The sequence below is a fragment of the Mandrillus leucophaeus genome, unplaced genomic scaffold (genome assembly GCF_000951045.1).
Source record: "Mandrillus leucophaeus isolate KB7577 unplaced genomic scaffold, Mleu.le_1.0 Scaffold5, whole genome shotgun sequence".
NCBI lineage: Eukaryota > Metazoa > Chordata > Mammalia > Primates > Cercopithecidae > Mandrillus > Mandrillus leucophaeus.
This window is the reverse complement of record NW_012105364.1, coordinates 2,873,577-2,882,483: the sequence shown is the minus strand read 5'-3', so window position 1 is coordinate 2,882,483 and position 8,907 is coordinate 2,873,577. Positions and strand designations below refer to the sequence as shown.

Below are 8,907 nucleotides of genomic sequence, written 5' to 3'. Positions count from 1 at the left end.
CTCTGTTTCCCAGTGGTATCGTGTGCAGCTTTCTCAGCATTTTATGAGACTAGCTACTCATGTTTCCTTCTCTTCCATCAGACATCTGAATCCTGCAGAATAGTTCCTTCTTCATCTTTACATCCCAGGGCCTCATGGAGTGACTTGTAGGGAGACAGATTTTAATACTGGCTTCCTATCTAAATGGAAACTGGCTCTGGGGGAGATTCTGAAATATGGGGAGGGGGCAGGCAAAGAGATAAAAACAAGTGTTTTTCAGACTCTGGAAGAAGTAGAGTTTAGGAAAAACAGCTTTGCTCTTTTGTCATCCCTTGTTGAGGGCCTAAACTGAAGTCTTGATCCCAGTTACTGCAAGACGAATTTGGGTTGGTCTTCTACAATTCTCCCTCAAGGTTAAACGCTCTTCCTTCAGATCCTTTTGCATTTTCACTTTTTATTTTGAAAGAATTTCAAACTTAAAGATTTTTAAAAGAAAAGTACAAAGAATGCCCTTATGCTACCTGTCCAGATTCGCTCATTGTTAGTATTTCGCCTCATTTGCTGTATTATTCTCTCTCTAAAGATATCATTGGTTTTCTGAACCCCTTGAGAGTAACTTCCCTACATAAAGTCCCTTTACCCTTTAATAATTTAGTACATATTTCCTAAGAGCAAGGACATTCTCTTCCAAAACCTCATTACAAGTATTGAAATCAAGGCATTTCACACTTATGTGATTATTGTCAGCTAATCTACAATCCACAGCCCGGCTTCACCAGTGGTCCCAATAATGTCCATTATAGCAATTTTGGGGGTTGTTCGAAATCCAATCCAGGATCACACGTTGCTGTTGTAATGGTGTTTCTTTATTTTCCTTTAATTTAAAATAGTTTCTCAGCCTTTTCTTGTTTTTCATGACCTTGACATTTTTGAAGAGTACAGGCCAGTTAATTTGTCCCTGGGTTTGGACTTGTCTGAGGTTTCCGCTGGGTTAGGAATGCCGCGCCATGGGGAAGCCTCATATTAGGAAGCAAAGATGGGGGTCTGTCTCATCGTTGAAGACATCAGCTTCAGTCCCTTGGTTAATTTGGCATCTGCCAGATTACTCTGCTGTTATGGTTTTCTTTTCTTTTGTAATTGACAAGTAACCTGTCGGGGAGATACATTGAAACCATGTGTCTTGCTATTCAACAACTTCCACCCTCAGATATTTTCCCTCAGGTGTTCCTTCACTCTGTCACCACCCTCTCTCCTCAGCACTTTTCCTTACTGGGGACTCCGGCAAAACTCTCTCCTCTGAATGGTATTGGTGTGCACACAGGGCTTGAACACTCTAGGACTTGATTTTGGATTCTCTGGGGTGGGCAGTGGTCCTGGTTGTCTCCAATCTACACAGTTCTTGAACTTCTTGGCATACAGCCCCTCTTGGGTTAACAGACCCCATAGCTGACTCTTCAGCATCACGGTTTATTGTTTGGCTGCCACTTTCTTCCCAGCCCCTTCATTTCCACCCTCTCAGGGGATTCCTACTCATGCCATGTCTTCTCTTTGCCTGAGTCAGGTTAAAGGCTTGTATCTCCCTGTGGGTTCTCCCTTAGTCACTTGGGACTCCAGGAATCTGGCTCGCCTTCCTGATCGTAGTTCTGGCTTTCCCACACCCTGATGCTAATACAAGTTAACCTTTAGAGTCTCCTGCCTGGTTTTAGTCTGTGGAACCTATTTTTTGTTCATTTGTTTGTCCATCCATCCATCCATCCATCCATCCATCCATCCATCCATCCATCCATCCACCCCTCCAACTCCCTGTGCATCCACTCATCCATTCATCCATCCATCGATCCACCTCCCCAACCCCTCATGCATCCACTCATCCACCCACCCATCCATCCATTCATCCATCCATCCATCCATCCATCCATCCATCCATCCATCCATCCATCCATCCATCTATCTAGTTCCTTTATATCCGAGGCACGTGCAGAGCAACAGGGGGATAGAAATGACTTAGATGCCATAGTCATAGGCATTGTGGAGCTTGGAGCTCACAGTCTAAAAGAGAGACAGACTTTGGAACAAAAAAGCAAATCACAATCTACACTGGATGTTTGTGGAGCAGAGAGAAGGGAGTATCCAATTCCACTTGCATCCCAAAGACCCTTCATGGCAGAGAGGGTACTAGAACTACTTGTTGAAGATTGAATGGGAGTTTGTTAGGAAAAGAGCCTCTGAAGAGAGGGGATGGCATGTACCAAGACCAGGCTTGAGAAGGCAGAGTCCACTGCAGTGTGAGTCCATGCAGGCAGACCTGTTTGAGGTGAGACTGGATAGAGACCCTGGGGACAGCTCCTTAGAGTCCTTTCCTGTCACACAGAGTAGTGCTGACATTATCCTTTAGGCTAAATGAAACCCAGATTTAGCAGAGGAGTGATAGGCACCATATAGCTTAAGTTTTAGCCCCGTGCTTCTGGCCAGTGATGAAGGATAGACTGAGTGAGGAGATATGGGAATCAGACACAGGTGGGGCCCCAGGTGAGAAGCAGCAAGGACCCCCATGGTGACAGTGAAGGCCAGGATGAGGGGAACTTGGAGACATTTCTAGCTTAGAATCAACTGGGCTTGGGAATAATTTGATGTGGGACAAGGGAAAAGGGTGTCTGTGGTGATCCCTGCCAGATTTCTCTCTAAAGTGAGTGGATAGAGGTTATCTTCTAGAGATGGGGAGTACAAACAAGGAACAGGTTTAGGGTAGAGAAGTGATGAGTCCAGTCATGCTGCCTGGCTCCCTCAGCAATCATGGTGCATCCTTGCAGCTCCGTTTGCCTGGATTGTGTGCCTCACATTTATTGTCTGCCAAATACCCCGGCTTCTTCCTGAAACAATCTCCTAAAATCATAAAGGTGATGACCTGGGCTCAGTGAAAATGAGAAGCTGATCACTGTTTGCTCTGAAGATTACAGAACTGCCTAGACACGAATATGCTGGTTCCTCTCTCTACCTTGACGTGGTGTGACAGAAGGAAAGTCGGACTCAGACCCCAACCCAGGCACTTAGAAAAAAACAGAAGAAACTTATTACCATGAGGTTTCAACCTGGAAGACGGCCCCATAGCAAGGCTCCCTGAAACAGAGAGTTAGCACAGTTTCAATTCATATACACCCCAAAGTATGTATACATGTTCAATTATTACCTCCATCTTTCCTACAACATCAAATTTCTTCAAGACTTTATTGGAAAGTGATGGGATTCCAGGCTTTCAGTTCTCCAGGCCTGCAGAGAGTGTTCCCCCAGCCCTGTGGCCCCCTTCCTGTCTGTTGTGCTGACACAGGTGCCTAGGCATTGCTTTCTCTACACGTTTCAGGGTTTGTATAGCTCACTGACGCATGGAACTTTTAGCAGGAAAGGACACATAGCGAAGACAAACTTCTGATTTCCCCCAAGAAGTGCCATCTTCCCTCAGTGTTTTCCTTTCAAGGAGGGGCTGGTGGGGAAGGGAGATCACATTATCCCCTATTGTTGGTATCCATGGATACCGCCTATGCGAGGCCTTATCCTTCCCTGCTCTGTCCAGTGCCTTAGCCACTGGCCACATGCAGCTCTCTGAGTTTAAATTTTAATTAACTAAAATTCAATAAAGTTAAAAATTCAGTTTCTCAGTGGCACTAGCCACATTGCAAGTGCTCCATGACTACATGTGACTGGTGGCTATGTATTGGACAGCATAGACAGGGAACATTTCCATCATCACAGAGAGTTCTATTGGGCAGCACTGTTTTATTGCAACACCCCAGATATTGCTTGAAAGCTATAGGACCCAGGATCCTTCCACTCTCAAGTTGTGCTTCTTAGAGGCTAGAAATCCACCAGGGACCTTAGGTTGGGAAGAGGGCAGGAAGGCCACAACCCCTAGGGGCTCACTGGTGCTATATAGGGACTGGGCGAGGAGCGAAGGGCACTCAGTCTCATGGAGCTAAAATAGGAAAAGTGACCCCCTGAGGTAGCACCCTTCAGGGTGGGTTCCAGCAGCTTTCTTCAGGGCAGAAAGTGCCACCAGAGTTTGGGAATGCACAGGTGGCCTAGCCAGATCTCTGGCTCAGTATTGAGGCTGGTCTTCTAGCGTGGGGGCACCTGCTTGTCAAGCCCTTCCCCACTGCTCTGTGGTCTCTGAAAAGCTGCCATTGAGAGATGCACAGCAGTCACTGACTCACTACGGTCAAATCATTGCCAGGCTTTGGTTTCTCTACCTTTAAAATGCATTCCACAAGCTGAATTGAGTCTAGATATAGCATGAATACCACTTTGGGGACAGGCCGCTGAGGTGAATTGGGTGGCAATTTTGTATGGGAGAGTCTCCATGAAGGGACCTGTCTGTGGCCTGCCTGAATGGAGGGTGGAACGGTCCACTCCTGCTGCCTGCACTTTCTCTCTGTCTTTCCTTCTCTTGTGAAGGTTTAACAGCAGACAGAGGAGCCTGTGTCTCCCCTCACTGTCCTTTGGTCTCCTTGGCAACAGTCATGCCCCTTCAGTGAGCCCCTCTCCCAGGTCTTTTGTGGCTAGACTTTCTTGGCAGAAAGCCATGAGTGAGACGCGGAAATGCAGAAGAAATACAACCCATAGCCAAAGGCTTCCTTGTTTTTCTGCAGCTAGAGGGATGCTGAAGAAGGCTGCTATATTTGTGAACTTCTCCTTCCTTCTGGGCAGCCCACAGTGTTTTGGGCACTCCATTACATTAGTCAAGGTGATTTTGTTGGTGGTGGTGTTCTTCCTTTTTCTGGGAGAAGAGAAGAAATAGTTTTTTGTTTGTTTGTTTGTTGTTGTTGTTGTTTTTTTAACACAGTCTTGCTTTGTCGTCCAGGCTGGAGTGCAGTGGTGTGATCTTGGCTCACTGCAACTTCTGCCTCCCCGGTTCAAGCAATTCTCATGCCTCAGCCTCCTGAGTAGCTGGGATTACAGGCACCGGCCACCATACCCAGCTAATTTTTGCATTTTTTTTTTTAGTAGAGATGGAGTTTCACCATGTTGGCCAGGCTGGTCCCAAACTCCTGACCTCAAGTGATCTACCCGCCTTGGCCTCCCAAAGTGCTGGGATTACAGGCATGAGCCATGGTGCCCAGCAAGAAATGGGTCTTATTCATTGCCAGGCCCATGCTTGCAGGCCTCCTTATGCCTTCTCTTTCCCCTTCACCAACTCAGAACCTTTTAATTGGGCAAACAAAAATGTACACTGGACAGTAGAATCAGCCAAAATCTACATTAGGGCAGAGAATAGGTCAATGGTCATGGCAACTGAGAAAGGCAGAACATTCATGGCAGGGTAAGGCAAGAGTGAGGCCTTCAAGCAGGAGAAGTTGGCAGCTACTGACAGTGAAAACTGCTTTTCTTTAGAACAAAACACATATGTTTCTGCTGGACTACCTGATACAGAAGATAATGTGCTATGGATGGATAGTGTGAATGACAAATAATGTAAACATATTGTATTTGAAATAAACAAAAATGCTTACACAGCTCAATGGGTTACTTGGAAACAAACTCTGACTTGACTGTATTACTGAGCAAAAATGAAGTTGAAACAAAAATACCCTTCTTTTTTGACATGCATTTGGAGATCGGTAGGAAGGCACTACTTGTTTTTCTTTTTTAAAAAACTGACCTTCCCTTAGGACTTGGTCATAGAAGTGTGAACAATGTAAATGAATTCACCATTGTGAGTTGTTATATCGTATCTATGTTACCTGTGTATTCTGAGATCATACATGTACCTGCCAAAATACCTGGGAAGGGTTGCCGTATCACAGTTACATTTGAGTTCTTGGCAGGCAGGACTAAGGAAGAGTAATTTAGAATGTTTTACATCCTATTTGAAAGAAATCACTAGTATTCCCTTAAATAACAGGTTACAATAGGAAGATACTACCTGGAAGCTATCCTTTTCACTTTGGTTCATTTTTATTTTTTATTTGTGATGTGCATAGTTGTTTGATTATTTTGCTTACAGTAGAATCCTACCACAAAGTATTAAAGCAGAAGATACCCGTTTTTCCTTCAACATCTGGATTTTTCAAGTTTTATACCTCTACATCCACAGTATGTCATCAGTTATTGAGCTTTAAAAAAAAATAAGTGAATAAAACTCTTCTAAGAGTGCAGATGTCTATAACTACAATGGTACTAGATGAGAAGGAGATAATGACAGAGGGGAAGAAAGCAGACAGGTTCATTTGCAGGGAAGGTGGTTCAAGTCTTTGGATTTAAAAACAAGTTCCCCAGAGAAGCTGGCTATAATGGAATTTCAAGAAAACTTCCTTTGCCCTCCAAAAAGGACCTGAAAAGCCCCAATCCAAACTTTGGAAATCAACAGTTATGAGATGCTATAAATGAAGATGAAAGTAGAAGAAGGATGAATATGTCTTCCATTTAGCTATAGCTTGTAGGAATACCTCTTTAGCTGTTGGTGGAGCGGTAAAAACCACTGAAGTCCCAGAAGTTCTTGGAAGAATAGCAGTAGAAAAGTAGTGAACATCACACCTTGTCTAAATCAGTAACAGGGCTTCACGGCTAGGAAAATTTTCTAAACAGTAAGTGACTCCAGATTAGATGTCTCTTTCCAACATTAAATGTGGCAGAATTAACAACAACAACAGATTCACACATGGATATAGTGATAACAGAAAATTACAAGGCAGAGAACAGAAAAGAATCAAGACAATGCTAGAGGTTCAACAGTATTCCATGAGGCTAGAAAATCCATTAACTTTGAAAGCCCTAGCAAAATATCACTCTTGTATATAAATCACTTATTTGTCATACGACCACACGTTGAATCTTTGTCTTTCCACATACAGAAGAATCCTACATTCAGCCTTTAAGTCTTCTGCATTTCTTTGCCATTCTTGTAGCTGAGTAGCTTGTTCTCATCAATTTTGGTGCAGGTAATGAGTAGCTGCCGGTGCAAGGCCTTTAATGTGGCATCTGACATCGTTTGATAGTTTTTACTAATTGCTGTTTGATACTCCTTTCCTGCATTCTCTGATTTTAATAAACTCCTTTACAGTTTGTACTTCATTCGAGACAGTTAGTGAATCCTGTACAACTTTATGACTGACCAATAGCGCATTACCCTCTTCGTAATAGTGAACCTGAATTTTAAGCACTTCAACTACCTGGGCTATAGGTTGTTTGATTGTGGACTTCTGCTCTTATCTCCAATGATCATTCCAGAAGTTTTTAGGCTGAAACTGGTGGCTTTCAGTACATGCAATAACAGTCTGTTTTAGCACAAACAGTATAGAAGCCTTGGCCACTGGAATAATGATCTTTCACATAGGGTTTTTTGTTTGTTTGTTTGTTTTTCGTTTTTTGTTTTTTTTTAAACAGGGTCTCACTCCTGTAGCCCAGGCTGGAGTGCAGTGGCTCACTGCAGCATCAACCTTCTGGGTAGCTGGGACCATAGACGTGCATCACCACACCTGGCTAATTTTTGTATTTTTTAAAGTAGAGGTGAGGTTTTGCCATGTTGTCTAGGCTGGTCTGGAACTCCTGGGCTCAAGCAACCCACCCACCTCAGCCTCCCAAAGTGCTGGGATTATAGGCGTGAGCCACTGTGCCTGGGCTGCTGCATACACTGTTAAAGCACTGTCACAAAATTCTCTCCGGGACTTCAGACCTCCATCTACTTCCTCTTCGTGGGGGCCACTTGCTTCTTTCTGATCTTCATATCCTTCTATCTTCACAGGCGTGAATGGATCCATGTTACAGTGGGCAAATGCATGTGCTGCTCCTTCGGTGAAGATTGTCATTATTTCCAAGTAAAATTGAGACATAAGAAAAGTTTGTCTTTAGTGCACCAAGGTTCTTCTGTATAAATCTGTTCAACTCTTTAACAATAAGCTCATCCCAGGAAATTGTCCCCTGCCCTATTTTCTATATCCTATTTGGGCTCAAGAAAAGGGGCTACTCCTACATAGGGATGGTTGGATTTTAGTGACTTTTATAGACATATAGCCAAAAGAATGAATGTCTCATAATGGAATTCCAGATTTTATTAGCCCTAGATGGTATAATTTTAGATTACACAGATATTCCTAAAATTTCACTGTGTGGAGAGCAGCCCAAGCTGGCTGAATTTGAGGCCTGGGTGCTGGGTGAGGAGAAGGTATGCATAGCTGCTGAATTCATCACTCATGCACTCCCCAGGGGAAAAGATCAGGTCTTAATTACAGAACTCAGTAACCTGGGTAATAGCAGATTTTTAGACCCAAGAAACAACATTTTCTTTAAATTTGATCACTTACAGAAAGAAGCAAGTGCCCCCCAGCCAGAGGAAGTAGATGGAGATCTACTTGGAATTTTACTTCTACACCAAGTCAGTGCTCTAGACTGAGTTTCTTTAGTTTGTGATGCGACTAAAGTCAAGACTTTTACTTCTTAATGTCTTAATTTCCCACATTCCCAACTATCAAAGTCATAGTCAGGCATAAAATCAGAACTGGCCCTCAGAAACATTGGAATGCCTATATTCTTTTTCTGTTAGACCACTCACATTCCTTACAGGAAGTCTAGTTAGCCTGTTCCAAGGGCAGACCCTGCACACCCTGTTCCCAACATTTAATTAGACAAAATCCACAAAGCACATGTATTACAGGCAAAACTCTTATCATTTAGAAAGCTTTCAGCTACAAAGAACAGAAAACCGAAATAAATGTATATTAAGTGATAAAAATATTAAAGTTACATGGCCAGAATCCTGGAAGTAGGTAGGGTGGGACCAGGTTGGTTAATGTCTATCTAATCACCTCATCAAGAACACCATCATTGTTCACCGTCAGCTTCAACCTGTTGGTGTTATCTCTCCTGGTCACAAGGTGGCTGCCACAGTTCTAGGTGTCCCATGGGGACATGACACTAATCCAACTGAAGAGAAGGAACCGT

At 43.6% G+C, this 8,907-nt stretch overlaps 1 pseudogene; it reads right to left on the bottom strand.

Moving 5' to 3' along the window:
* Window positions 1–6,841: 6,841 nt before the first annotated feature.
* LOC105550910 lies at window positions 6,842–7,727 on the bottom strand (annotated as a pseudogene).
* Between the last annotated feature and the right edge of the window lie 1,180 nt (window positions 7,728–8,907).